The following is a 13879-nucleotide window of genomic DNA, read 5'->3' as shown; positions in this document are numbered from 1 at the left end:
GGTAGATACAAATACTAATGGAAGAGAGTGGTCAATTGGCTGATACCTTGTTGGAGATAAAGATGCCAAAATAAGAAATTTGGAATTGATGGAGAGTGATAAAAACATTGAGAGATATGGGGAGTCTGGAGACTAGACTGAAAAGGCAGGGGCTTATAGGATGGGGTCGGTTGATGTTGCATATGGATGCTCTTAGCAAAAATGTACCTCTTCAGCCTGCTCTAATGAATTGCATTATCTGGAAACCCATTATCCAAAAAGCTCCGAATTACGGAAAGGCCGTCTCCCGTAGATTCCATTTTATCTAAACAATCCAAATTTTTAAACCTGATATCCTTTTTTTGTGTAATAATAAAACAGTCGCTTGTACTTGATCCCAACTAAGATATAATTAATCCTTATTGGAAGCAAAACCAGCCTGTTGGGTTTATTTAACGTTCATATGATTTTCTAACAGACTTAAGGTATGAAGATCCAAATTACAGAAAGATCCCAGGTCCCAACCATTCCGGATAACAGGTCCCATACCTGTATATGCTGTGGAACCCTGAAACTACCAGCCGGGACATGGTGACTAGTGGAAGTCGACCTCGGGCTGCGCAGGTGGAGGGAGGGCGGATTTCGGGCGGGTTGGAAAAAACCTGACCCGCACATAACTACTGGTGATAATTCCAGGGTTTCCCTAAAAAGTTGCCTCTATGCAATGGACTTGCGGTGTTGGAATTCCTCCAAAAATAACTCCATTGTGGGTAAAAAAAGAAGCAATATTTTGTTTCGTCTCGTCAGAATCAATAAGCAAAGCCTTAGAATGTCCCGGAGTTTCAACTGTGAGGTTTTATCCTTTATCTTATATGATCCGTACTTTACTATGTTTCAGAAGGGAAAGCGTTGCCCTCTAGGGGAAGAAAGTTTGTGTCTGTGTTTAATGCGCGCGGATCCTTGGCAGATGCCTTCAGAGGAAGAGAGGGTAATTGTGTAAGACAAACGAGGGCGCTTAAGATTACACTGTCGTGAGAACTAGAGTCATGCCGAGCAGAAGATGTAAAACCACTAAAACTCCAAATATAAGGATTCTAAGAACAGATCAGAATCCCTGACACTGCTCAGTAGAACAGCAGCATTGCAGTTGCCTCCAACCCTATCCTTCATTTCAGTACTAATGGTTCCAAATATCTAATATAAGTAATTCTAAAACAACTGGATTTGCTGCTGAGTAATAATTGAAGACAATGTTGGCCAATGTTGGCCATGACAAGTATGTGGGAAGGTTGAGAACCCCGGCTGCATATACCCATCCAAAAACCTTTTTCATTATCATCCTCAATAATATTCTACACATATTCTAATCCCTTTCCCCAATCATTGCAAATCCCTGATCCTTAAAACTAGGGCAATAGGGGAAACCAGATGCCCCCATGCATTGATTCCAGCTCTAGATAGGAGCCAGCTTTATAAGTGCCAACTATGAAGTCTGGAAAAACTGTCTCCTGTGATGCCTATACACTCATTTATCAACATTGGGCAGTAACCCATAACTCAAGATATTGGCTTATGCGGAACCTTAATCCAGAGGCTTTGCATTGTGGACAACCTTATCATATAACTGCCTCCATGTTTTCTTATGACTATAAGGTCTGTAGTGTGTAACCGGCCTCCTGCAACTCAAAGCTAAAATCCACATGACCAAATTATTCCATAAGACATTAATCAAAATAAACCACTAATAATAATTATTAATTTTAGAAGAAAATTGGAGGTCGTATTTATTATAAACGTAGAGATCCACTCGTTTTGCGATGTCTCCAAACGAGAGGATCTCTCCCCACATTGAAGTGGGTGATATCAGGCTGATCCAATCGTGGGCCCTAGGGTCCAACGATCGGATCATAATGCATCCGATACGGGCGGTCGGATCGTGGGAAATCTGTATTATGACTGGAATGCCAGGGGCCCACCAGAAAACCTTAGACCATGGGGCCACTTTCCAAATTATTTTTGTCCTCTCCTCACTCAACTTCTTCATTCTCTTAGTCTTTTACATCTACTTACTATACTCTATTTTTCCTTAATTAAGCCTCTTTTTTCCCATAAAGAAATAGGGAATGACCATGAAATAGGCCAAATGGTTAGAAGCAAGAGGCCCACTGACACCTGGGCCCACCGGGAGTTTTCTGGATATCCTGGTGGGCCAGTCCAAAACTGGATCCACCACCAGTTGTCATAGTACACATGTATGGGCTTCTCCTGTACGGAAACTCCCTGAACTGGAGCCAAAATCAGTGCCAGTGAACCCCTCAGTGGTTGCCAATAAAATGGGCTTCACCTGGTTTACCCCAAGGCCTGAAAGCAAAAATCAGTGCCAGGTGGATTCTTGCCACACACAGTTCCAGGGCCTGCCAAGCTCCACATGGGCCCCACAATGCTGTAGCACTATTGCAAAAAGATTATTTGCTTGTGCAGAACCATTGTTTGTATTTTGGACAACCTTAGCATATAACTGCCTCCATTTTTTCTTATTACTATTTCCTACACATCCCACCAACCCAAGTTATGGGCTCACCACCAGCTCATTAAAAACCCACCTCCGGCCGTTGCAGCTCCCTCATGAAGTGCAGTCCTTCCTTACTGAATATCATGTAGCTATTCAAGTTATTTCCGAAGGCATATAATAAATAGCTAGTAAATAAATCCCTAGCAGTAAGAAACTGGCCTATTGACCTCTCCTAACCTTGGTTCAGTTATGCTATTTCTAGTGCTGGATGTCAAGCAAGTTTACAGACTGCAACAAAAATCTCGCAGTTAAACACAATTTTTATACTGCCAGGCTCCAGATAGTCTATCTATATATCACGCCGGGAACTAAATTCTTCTAAAGTGTTATCATGTCTGCAGCAAAAATGAACTGTGATCTCACTCCCCCTGGTGGTCCAGGAGAGGAACGCTGCAAATAATGTACCCTGTAATGTCTTGGAATTGTACAAATTTTACAGTAATGCCCCTATTCTATATACTTATTGAGGTTAGGTAACGGTTAACTTTTTTTTTTTCACAATTGTGATGCAGTAGGAGAGGAAAAACAACAAGATTAAAGCAGAAGGTATCACATAGAAGAAGCTGTAGAAAGCCTGATCCAATAATGTCGATCCTGATCTAATAGAATTATTTATAAAAACAACCCGCAGTATAAGCTGAAAAAGGCAAATGTTTTTCGTGATTGGGTACCGCAGCTCATATACAGAGTCATTGATACGTGATTTATTATGAGATGACCCATTTTAAGTTGGAATCTCCTTGGCCAATCCAATTGTGACCTCTGTCTGTCCTCTAAACTTCTCCGGGCAAAGTAGAAAAATGGTAAGCAGAGTATATATATATATATATATATATATATATATATATATATATATATATATATATATATATATATATTTGTTTGTAGTGTTGTGATCAATTTGAGAAAGGCTGGTGTTCCAGCCGAAATGTCTGATTTTGAGCCCATATTAAACTTTTTTGTTTATTCGTAAGACCAGCGAGTGCTCCTTCTTGAGGACTATATAGATACTACTTTTAAAGAATTGCACCCAGGCAGTCAGTTACAGCATTTCAATAGTATATATATATATATATATATATATATATATAGTTTGGGTGCACAAAGCAGAAGAACATTTGCAGCGGCAAAGCAAATCTTTATGTAAAACGATTAGCCCCACTGTGTTCCCATCTATCAGACCAACGTGATTATAAGCTTCCGTATTGCACGGAATATATTCAATCCCTGCAGTAAGTTAATTGCTGGAATATGGAGGTTAGAGGAAAAAACGATTGTTCCATTTCTCTTACGTGCCCTCGATTTTCTCAGCTTTGTGAGTGTGGAATTGCAGGATGGGGCGGTGGAGAAGGAGGTTAAACAAATAGAAGTCATTTTTATTACGCATATATGCACAGGAGCTGGTCTGGAAATTAGTTAGACCTTCTTGCTGTAGATGTCACGTTCCCTGGACCTGGAAGTTACCTTGTGTTTCTGGTTTCTCATAAAGCTATTTCACACTTTAAAGGAAAAGTAAACCCTTGTGCCACTGCAGTGCCCTCCAGACTCAATCAGCACATGCACAAAAGGACCTGGTATACTTCACATCTGCCAATAATCAAGTCCTGGTACCCAAATACTCCTCCGCTCCACCACCAGATTTAGCTGGGAAGTGTCCAATGGCCACATGGGAGGAGGATTTCTGCACATTTTTAATTCACCATAGAAGCACCTGAGGGCCATCCCCTAAAGCTGCCACCTTAGGTATGGACCCTTGAATGCCTATAAAGTAAACACAGCCCAGGGTTGGACTGCAGACACAACCCCCCCCCCCGGCCGTGCCTTTTTCTTGCCGCAACCATGGATGGAGAGAGAGGTCCGGGGTAGTGACAACAGATTTGGCCAGGTTGGGGTAGAGTCCTGCCGCGGGTTGGGTATCCGTTAGGGTTGCAACAACCCATTGGTTGATCCCAATGTAATTAATAGGGACAATAGATAAATATGTAGGAAGGCCGGTATTTTTTTCCAGAAAAGGTGGCAACCCTAGTACCCATGGGTTACCCGCAAAAAAAGCGGGTACCCTGAGGAATGAGGGAAGGATTTTCAGGTGCCGGTATAGATGCAGGTTGCTGGTCGCCATTCTCATCTTCATTTCTTATCTTATGTTATATTGTCTATATTTTACATTTTTACAAAGCTTTTTTCGGTCCCCGTCCACTTTTGATGATGTCACTTCCGGTTCGCAGCAACACCACTTCCTGTTTGATCGTGGTCAGCGGGTTGCGGATCGGGTTGTAAATAAGGCAGTCATTGTGGTTGGGTAGCGGATCGTAGTGGGTCGCTGGTTGCGGGTCGGGTCCGGTTTTAGAAATTGATTCCGCGCAGGACTCTAGGTTGGGGCCCATGGGAACCAGATTATTTCCCAGTGCCCCGTCAGCCCAGTCCAACCCTGCCTGTAGATAATGCATAGGTAACATAGCACAATAATACTTGCCAGCATAAAACAAACTTCATAACGATGACAATTATGAAGCTAAACGTGTGGTTTGAACCAGTTTCCCCCTTAAAATCACAATCTTTATTATTGTCACGGACACGTGGAGACTCTGCTGCAGTCTGTCCTGAATCATAGACTTGATATAATCACCTAATCCCTGGGACATCAGGGGAAATAACTCACCGTGGCAAGTGTTCTTTTTAATAACTGTACAATATAATCATCTTCACAGTGCTGCGCGGCTTTATAATTAGAATTCTGTCTGTAGCAGACACTTACTGACTCAGTATTTTCAATGATATTTAATGGAACTCCAGCTTTACACGTTTATGCTGGGTTGGATCTAGCTACGGTCAGTGTGGGTTCAGTTGCTGTACATGTATGGGATCCATTATGCGGAACCCCATTATCCAAAAAGCTCCAAATGGAAAGGCCATCTCTCATAGACTCCATTTTATCAAAACAATCCAGATTTAAATCAAAATTTAAAAATGATTTTCTTTTTCTGTGTAAAACAGTAGCTTGTACTTGATCCCAACTAAGATATAATTAATCCTTATTGGAAGCAAAACCAACCTATTGGGTTTATTTCATGTTTTTATGATTTTCTAGTAGATTAATGTATGAAGATCCAAACATCTGGGCGACTAGAACTGCAATGAAAGAGTAAAACGGTTTTAATACATTATTTATTCAACAGGATATTCCAAAAGTGGGGGGGCAGACTGAATTACAGTGAAGGTGACACTTTGGGTGCAGGGCTGCCCTTTGGGATGGGTGGCCTTGGCCATATGGAAGGAAGTGCTGTACTGAACCTTCTGCTTCTTTAAAAAAACTTGGATCCCAGGCATAGACTATTTTATTCAGCTCTGTTTGGGTGACTCCTACATATATCTAGAAACCTTTCCGTATGTAACACATGGCATGGTTATATCTGGAGATATGTCACCAGGAAGTCCTCAACTTTTCATCTAGTTTCCTAAAATCATCCTTGGGGAATCCTCTTCCCTCTGTCTTTGGTACCAATGTGTTTGAGGAACAATGGGTCTTCTTGTCGGCCCCAACCAATTTCCCGCCCACTCACTCTACTTCATGCTGAACCCTAGCTTGTCCTTCAAATATTATTATTATGGGAAGTTCTGGAATGTAGCTTGCAAAATACGTTTTCTCCTCCTTTATCTGAAGGAATAGAAGTCTTTTCTTCTCGAAGGTCTTGTGTCGTTCCTTTAAAGAGCTCACTGCCTATGTGACAGTATGCAATGATTCCGGTTGTGTTGCTGGAAGCAAAGAACTTGATAAATATCTATTTCCCTTGGAGTTTGTGAAGCTCCTTTGTGTATTAGTTGTGTTCCTCAAACCTCAGCTTCATCCACACTTTCCTTTCCATTCTGTAGTTGTGTTTCTTTCAAGTACAGGAAATACTGAGGTACCTGGCATTGTTACAGATTTCTGATTTGGGCTCTTATCGCCCAGAAGTGATCATTGTGCATATGCTTGGAGTCATAGAAATGTAATTTACAGCTGCTTCTTGAGCTTCAGCTGACAGGTGCATCTTCTCTCTCCTTTCTCAGGGGCTCCACAATCACTTCTAGGTTCCACAACCATATAAATGGCGTTTTCATTTTCACGCCCCTTGTCTATTTCTTTAAAAAAAATGGTACCTTGATGTATTTTGCAAAAAATGGAAATTAAAAGCAAAACCGCACTAGAGGAAAACTCCAATTTAGTATTCGGCTGAATCCTACTTACTGGATTCGGCCGATAACCAAACCCAAACCCTGCTAAAAAAAAGACTCAGAAGGTCAACTGAATCCCGAAGCAAATCTGCAATTCAGTGCCTCACTTATAACTGATACAATAACAGGCACCATTTAAAGGATATACTATGGATATACTATTTATAAAGAGAGAATAATGTAAAATATAAGGGTGTTATAAAGTTCCATGATCACATAAAAACACAAAGCCCAAGGCCAAGTGCAATGTCAACAGGTGCATTGAAACCATAGAACAAATACAATCAGAACCTCTAATGTAACAGAGAGAATAACAGAACACTTTTAATGCTTAGGTAAAACAAGAAATGGTTTCTATTATAATTTTACAAATTGCAGCGGCTCGTTTGCAGAAAAGCCGTAAAATAAGAAGGAAAGCTACTGAAGCAGTTTATTGCCAATAGATTAGCCACAATCGTGCAAGCTATAACACTATATTTATTCTGCAGAATGCTTTACCATACCTGAGTAAAGCTCTATAAGTGTTCTCTGTTTGTTTAGGATAGCAGCTGCCATATTGGCTTTGTGTGACATCACTTCCGGCCTGAGTCTCTCCCTGCTCACTCATAGCTCTGGGCTCAGATTACAGCAGGGAGGGTGAGAGGAGCAAACTGAGCATGCTCAAGCTCTAGCCCTGGAGGTTTAAGCTGAAAACAGGAAGTCTGATACAGAAGACCATGAGTACACAATAGAAGGAAAGAAATGTGCTGTTTCTTTTGACAGAGGACTCAGAGCAGCATTACATTGAGGGTTTACTGGTGTATTTATATAGACCTTTCCAATAAAGCTTACTTAATTTTAGCCTTTCCTTCTCCTTTAACGTGATCTCATCTGTTGTGATCAGCCCATTGAAGAAAGGGATGTTTGTTTGTTTTTTGTCCCATAAACAAGAAATATAATAAGGATGTGAAGCAAGAAACAATCTGCTACAAGCTAAATGTGCCCTCCCGGCCCTCCAATCCCACTTCTAAAGGGATGCTGGTCAGTGAATGTGCCAGACAAGGAGATTGGGGTGAATGAGCTCTTTCTTCTCCTTGTGCAAATACCAATACATTCCAGAGCTGGGACTAAAGAGTCCTGAAATGAGAATTTAAACTAGACGTGAATGGATGAGATTTTTCCCTTTTTTTTTTGTTCCGCTTGTCCTTCATGGCACCTGGCACCATGCCCGCCTCATGTGACTGCCGGCAGCAGAGACATCATCAGTACGATGGCATTTATAGACAGACGAGCAGTAAGAGATACAAATCTCTTCAAAAGGAAACGATAACGGTTTGCAGGCTGTGATATCTTTTCCTCCTGTCATAAAAGAGATAACGTTTAAAAGGGTGAGTGCTATAATTTCCTGTTTTTGTTATGTCTTTTAATGTTAAAGGCTGCTTGCACTCGCTTTATAATATTGGAGTGGCTGAGACTTGCAGAAGAGGTGATTGGGGTTGTGCTCATTATTATGCAGTTGAAGTTGTCCTACAGCGACAGTTGTCCGGTATTTGATCAGGCCCGTATACATTATACATTTAGTAGCAGTTCAAGGAATATCACGGTCAAGGTCCAAGTGTTTACCCCAAATCACAGCTTCGTTGACCTTCAGACTTCCAGGATTGTACTCTTCTTACATAGGCAATGTCCTTAAATCTCAACCCAACTGGTCTTTGACATGACATTGGTGCTACAGTAGCAACTTCAGTGACCACCAATGATTCATAATTGTAAAACAACTTATTAAAATGATGTGTCTCCCATTTCTGGGTTCTGCTTCAATCAACTTGAAACACTCATGTTCATTTTCAAACTCAAGGTTGTTGGCTATAACTATTGTATAGTATTTGTTTGCTATTGTAGACCTTGAGATTTCCAAATTTTATTGTAAACTGATGTGTTAGACAGAGGGTAGATTTTATAGGATGTTGAAGACTGCAAATACTGTATTAAACTGAAAGTTATGCCCACTGTTGCGGCTGATGGCTGTAGATATAGGTGTAGACTGTTGGCACTAGTTATTATGAGATAATGATGCCTTTAGATATAGGTGGAAACTGTTGGCACTAGTTATTATGGGAGAATGATGACTGTAGCTATAGGTGGAGACTTGGCACTAGTTATTATGGGAGAATGATGGCTTTAGATATAGGTGGAGACTGTTGGCACTAGTTATGGGAGAATGATGGCTGTAGATATAGGTGGAGACTGTTGGCACTAGTTATTATGGGAGAATGATGGCTTTAGATATAGGTGGAGACTGTTGGCGCTAGTTATGGGAGAATGATGGCTGTAGATATTGGTGGAGACTGTTGGCGCTAGTTATGGAAGAATGATGGCTGTAGATATAGGTGGAGACTGTTGGCACTAGTTATTATGGAAGAATGATGGCTGTAGATATCGGTGGAGACTATTGGCATTAGTTATGGGAGAATGATGGCTCTACATGTAGGTGGAGACTGTTGGCACTAGTTATTATAGGACACTGATGTAGATGTACTGTAGGTATAGAATATTGGTGCTAGTTATTATGGGAGTAGAGCGACTATAGATGGTGAAGACTATCAAAACTAGTTATTATGGAGGACTGATGACTGTAGATGAGGTGGAGACTACTGATGCTAGTTACTATGGGAGACTGATATAGATACAACTGGCGATGATATGTTTTACTTGCAGACTGATAGTAGAACTGATGTTCCCACACTGATTGTTGTCCTTGCTATTTAAGGCTGGTGCCCGTAACTTATTGAATAAAATTAACAATATCATCTGTTAAGAACAGTGCTGTGCGAGAGCTGCCAGTCTGTCTGCATTCCCTTATAATTGATGAACTTCCACCATTCCATCGGTAGTCATTTGTACCGTGGTGAGCTGCTTCATCTTCTCTCATCTGCGCATAAAACTATTTTATGAAGCCGCCATTAATCAGAGAGACAAATACAAGTAGCTCTGTCCATGAATGCCAGTGACAAAGGGAATAGAAAACATCTGTTTATCATGGCATGAATGAATGCACTGTGCCATGTATCAGGGGGTTTATACTGACAACTAGTGATATGCCACAGTGAAAAAGCTCATACTGTGATGTTACCCCATGTTGTACATTATTTGTTGCACCAGTAATGGAGAACATTTCAAATATAAAATGAACAGATTGCTGGACACTTTGTAAGGCTAAACACACACTACTAAAATCTTAAATCACAACTCTTAAATCACAACTTTGCACCTCTTAGAGGCCTTGTCTGCCAATGGAGCCCCTAACTGCAGTACCCCCTGTACCCAACTGTTGGCAGCCATGGGTCTATCATCTCTACATGAATCAACAACTTCTGCGGAATCAAATCTAGACTTTTCCTATTGGTGGAGGCATATTACCAGCCAAATAATGGCACACACAGCCATGTGCAGTGTCAGACTGGGGTGTCCAGGGCTGCCACCTTTAGGAGCCCCACCCCCCCAGTCGCAAGCTCTTCCACCTGACCCCCCCCCATGTACCGCCCACTGTTCCCGTTGAGAATCAGGTCCACTGGGTTTTTTTCCAGGATTTCTGCTGACCCAGTCTGACCCTGGCCATGGATTTCTTTGCATTATTATTTTAAAAGAGCACCATTTACCCCCAACATCTTTTCTGCATTGTAGACAGGGTCTGACTGGGGTGTGCGAGGCCCACCGATGCTGCTACCCCAGGGGCCCCACATGTGCTCTGGGGCCCCTGCTGCCCACCCACTCAACCACCGCAAGTCCACTCGCCCACTGCCAACACCCCTGCACGTACATTAAAAATTCCTTTTTCTGTAGTTGAGGGAGTACAGGCGGGAATCGTGTCTGCCGGTAGGGTTGCCACCTGGCAGGTATTTTCCTGGCCTGGCCGGTAAAAATTATGGTTTATGCCAATGTTACTAATAGGGAAAAAAAGATAAATATATAGGAGGGACAGTATTTTTTCCAGAAAAGTTGGCAACCCTATCTACCAGCCCAGTCTGACCCTGGTTGCAGATATGCAGAATTTCCTGAATAATCTGTTACTTTTGACAGATAATAAGTGTTAAAATTCTATTGCAAAAGAATAAATGTCCTGCAGGCTAGAGAAGAGCTGATTTGCATTTATAATGGGCCCGTTCAGTATATCCACCACCCTTTCCACGCAGCCACCTTCCTGTACCAGACACGGGTTCTTTTCCGTCTCCCCCAGCAGAGTAATCAAACCCATTCATGCTCATTTACTCCGCTGTCAGCATTCGCCCATTTAGCAATGTGCATTGGGTGACAGCTGGGCATTAAGTAAAACTTATTAGCTTCCTAGAGAAAGAAGCTCAAGCTGCATTTCCCCCATTGCTTTTTGCGACTGCACTCTGCTTATCATATTCTAAAGCAAATGCGGCAAAATATTTGAGGGGCAACCGAGCACGCCCATTTTTGTGCCATTGCAATGCATTAGGGCATCGTTCCAAGGGGCTCTGTGTCAGCGGGTTATCATTGCCAGCATCATCATAAAACTACTTGCCTGTTCTCATTCATCAGCAAAACAACAAGGCATAACATACAATGAAGTGGTTGCTAATTGGCAGTCGGTAGATGACAGTGGCAAGAATGATCCTTGTTTGCCTTACCCTTTCATTGTTTCCCCTTTATCATGAGTGTATTTGTTTTCTATTTTGGTATCCACAGTGTCCTGTTTAAACTATGTTTTGTTTGTTCTTTTTATTTCACCGTATTAGCACTTTAACAGTACAGGTATAGGATCTGTTATCAGGAAATGCTCCGAATTACAGAAAAGCCGTCTCCCGTAGAATTCATTGTATCCAAATAATGCACATATTTAAAACTAATTTCCTTTTTCTGTGTAATAATAAAACAGTCGCTTGTACTTGATCCCAACTAAGATATAATTAATCCTTATTGGAGGCAAAACCAGCCTATTGGGTTTATTTAATGTTTACATGATTTTCTAGCAGACTTACGGTATGCAGATCCAAATTACAGAAAGATCCATTATCCATAAAACTCCAGGTCCTGGGCATTCTGGATAACAGGTCCCCTACCTGTACTAATATCACGAATGAGGTAGGCAATATGAGACTGATCCTATTGGACCCTGGGGCTATGCAGCCTTGATCCAACAGCAAAATCAATATATGTCCAATCCGCCCGATTTTCACCCAGACAGGGCTGTCAGCTAGAATCATATACAATTTGCAGCACAAATTATGGGGGGGGGGGTAATTGCAGAGTAATTGGTGCACCTATTAACACAGGAACAATTTAGCAGCTCACATTGGGAACGTTCTGTCTAAACTAGTAGTCAAACTAATGTCAAGTATTGCAGATATCTGGCCCCTGCTTGTGTTTCCAAATGGCCTTTTGCACTGATGCTGCTTCTTTCCTCCATCCTTATAAATAGCGGCATGCTGACTATAGCCAAGTGCCTGTCCCCGGGATTTCTATGTTCTTTGATTGATTGGAGAACAGCATGCTTATATCTTGCCCTTAATGGCAGAAAGTGACCATTATTGTAGCATTTTAGCAACGTGTGTCTCTAAGCTTTAGCTCTTGTCGGACGTTCCTTACAGTATATTTCACTCCATACTTTAAAGTGTTGGACACAACCCAGAAACTGGCAGTTTGAAGTGCCATTCAGCAAAATATGGATGTCTGCAGGCTGGGCAGCCCTGTGGCAGCACAACCCAAATGACACCTGCTCTTTATTTTATTCCCCTTCAATCGCTTTCCCTCTGTCCATGTCAGCCTCACTGGTTTATATCACAAGGCGTTCTAGCTATGAATATATGGCTTCTTATGAAAGCAAACGATGGTACTGTGTGCTTATTGGCACTGGTGCATAATGGCATTTTGGCTAAGAAAGTGATGTCACCCAGTCAGGGCCTATGGTGTTGGCTGAATATTTCCACTCGTGCATTGAGGTGAAGGTCACACCAAAGGTGCCAGTACTATACACAAGGTGTCCTATTGACTTATTGGATTTATATTATCCCCTGCCTTCAGCCTCCGTTGTGCCCTGATTCCCCTGATTATGCCAGCTCCTACAGCTCCTCTCTCTTTATTATTATACTCCTTTTTCCCATCACTTCCCTCACTGTCAATCTCATTGTCTTTAGCTATGCATGTCATTCCCCATCTCACCGACATAACTTGTCCCAGCACTTTTCTCCCAGGTCCTGGCATTTAATTCTTACACTAAATGCCATTCATTTCCCGGCTTATTGATTGCTGAATCTGTAACCCGCCGGAGATTTGCTTATCTCTTCTCCAAATCAATATGAAGGTTCAATTGCACATAAAATAGGCTTGCAGTGTCGCTCCTGGCTCCCTCCGCTTGGCTCCTAGGCAGCAGACTGTGGGGTCCCAGAAAAAACAGACTCAGGGTTTATCTGCACACACTCAGGAAGCAGAGGAGGTCACCACTAGCGTTGATTTCTGTGCCTGTGTGCAGTAGTAAATTGTTCCTGAATTGATAAACCAACACTAAATTCTCCAGCTGTCATAGCTACCTTTAAAGTGCCAGCTAGTGTCCCAGCTGTCACCCCAGAGATGCCATGTCACAGTTAATTGCTTTCTACCTTAGCTTTCTTTGATGTAGGTGTATCTCTCCAGGTATTTCGGGATCATTTTATCTTTCTCTCTGCTCCTTGGGCGTCGGATATTTATTCTGCTGATTCTTCAGATCTGGGGAAACAGGTTAAAGTGTCCTGCTCCCTATGAATAAACACCTTTCGCATGAAACCATAAATATTCGGCATCTCATTAAATACGACTTTAGTTAAAGTGAGTCAATCAAAGTATTCATTTGTCCCTTCCTTCTCTGGGTCTCACTTAATCATCATTATCTTATACTCTTACCCTGTAAGGGCAATGGCTTCAGGAACAACTGTATGGCAAGTGTTCCCTTTAATGTTTTGTAGACTGTGTCCTCAGAAATAACATTTCTTGGAATTTTTGAAAACAATGACAACATTGCTGGTCTTATAGCTTGCGTGCACCCAAAAGATCCCAAATCTCTGGCTGCTCTAGGGCTAATGGGGAGATTTGGTGTTAATACTCATCTCGGTGGCTTTTCTAAGAAAAAAAACCCAA

The 13879-nt window shown here is 41.8% G+C and overlaps 1 protein-coding gene and 1 long non-coding RNA gene across 15 annotated transcripts in view; one reads left to right on the top strand and one right to left on the bottom strand.

Annotated features, from left to right (window-relative positions):
* The window catches only part of LOC108700782 (SRC kinase signaling inhibitor 1), a 124422-nt gene that overhangs the window by 28989 nt on the left and 81554 nt on the right, over positions 1-13879 (top strand). Inside the window, exon 1 of one of the 14 annotated variants that reach the window (XM_041577310.1) lies at positions 8050-8130. The exons of 12 other annotated variants lie outside the window; for them this stretch is intronic. The gene's annotated coding sequence lies outside the window, so the exon portion shown is untranslated. Of the gene's footprint in view, positions 1-8049; positions 8131-13879 lie in introns of those variants that run through there. One more of the 14 variants, XM_041577311.1, reaches the window with a different exon arrangement.
* The window catches only part of LOC108701978, a 116525-nt gene that overhangs the window by 55616 nt on the left and 47030 nt on the right, over positions 1-13879 (bottom strand). The gene's annotated exons all lie outside the window — the stretch shown is intronic.

The sequence above is a fragment of the Xenopus laevis genome, chromosome 9_10L (assembly GCF_017654675.1).
Source record: "Xenopus laevis strain J_2021 chromosome 9_10L, Xenopus_laevis_v10.1, whole genome shotgun sequence".
Classification (NCBI taxonomy): Eukaryota; Metazoa; Chordata; class Amphibia; order Anura; family Pipidae; genus Xenopus; species Xenopus laevis.
This window is presented reverse-complemented; position numbering and strand designations above follow the sequence as displayed.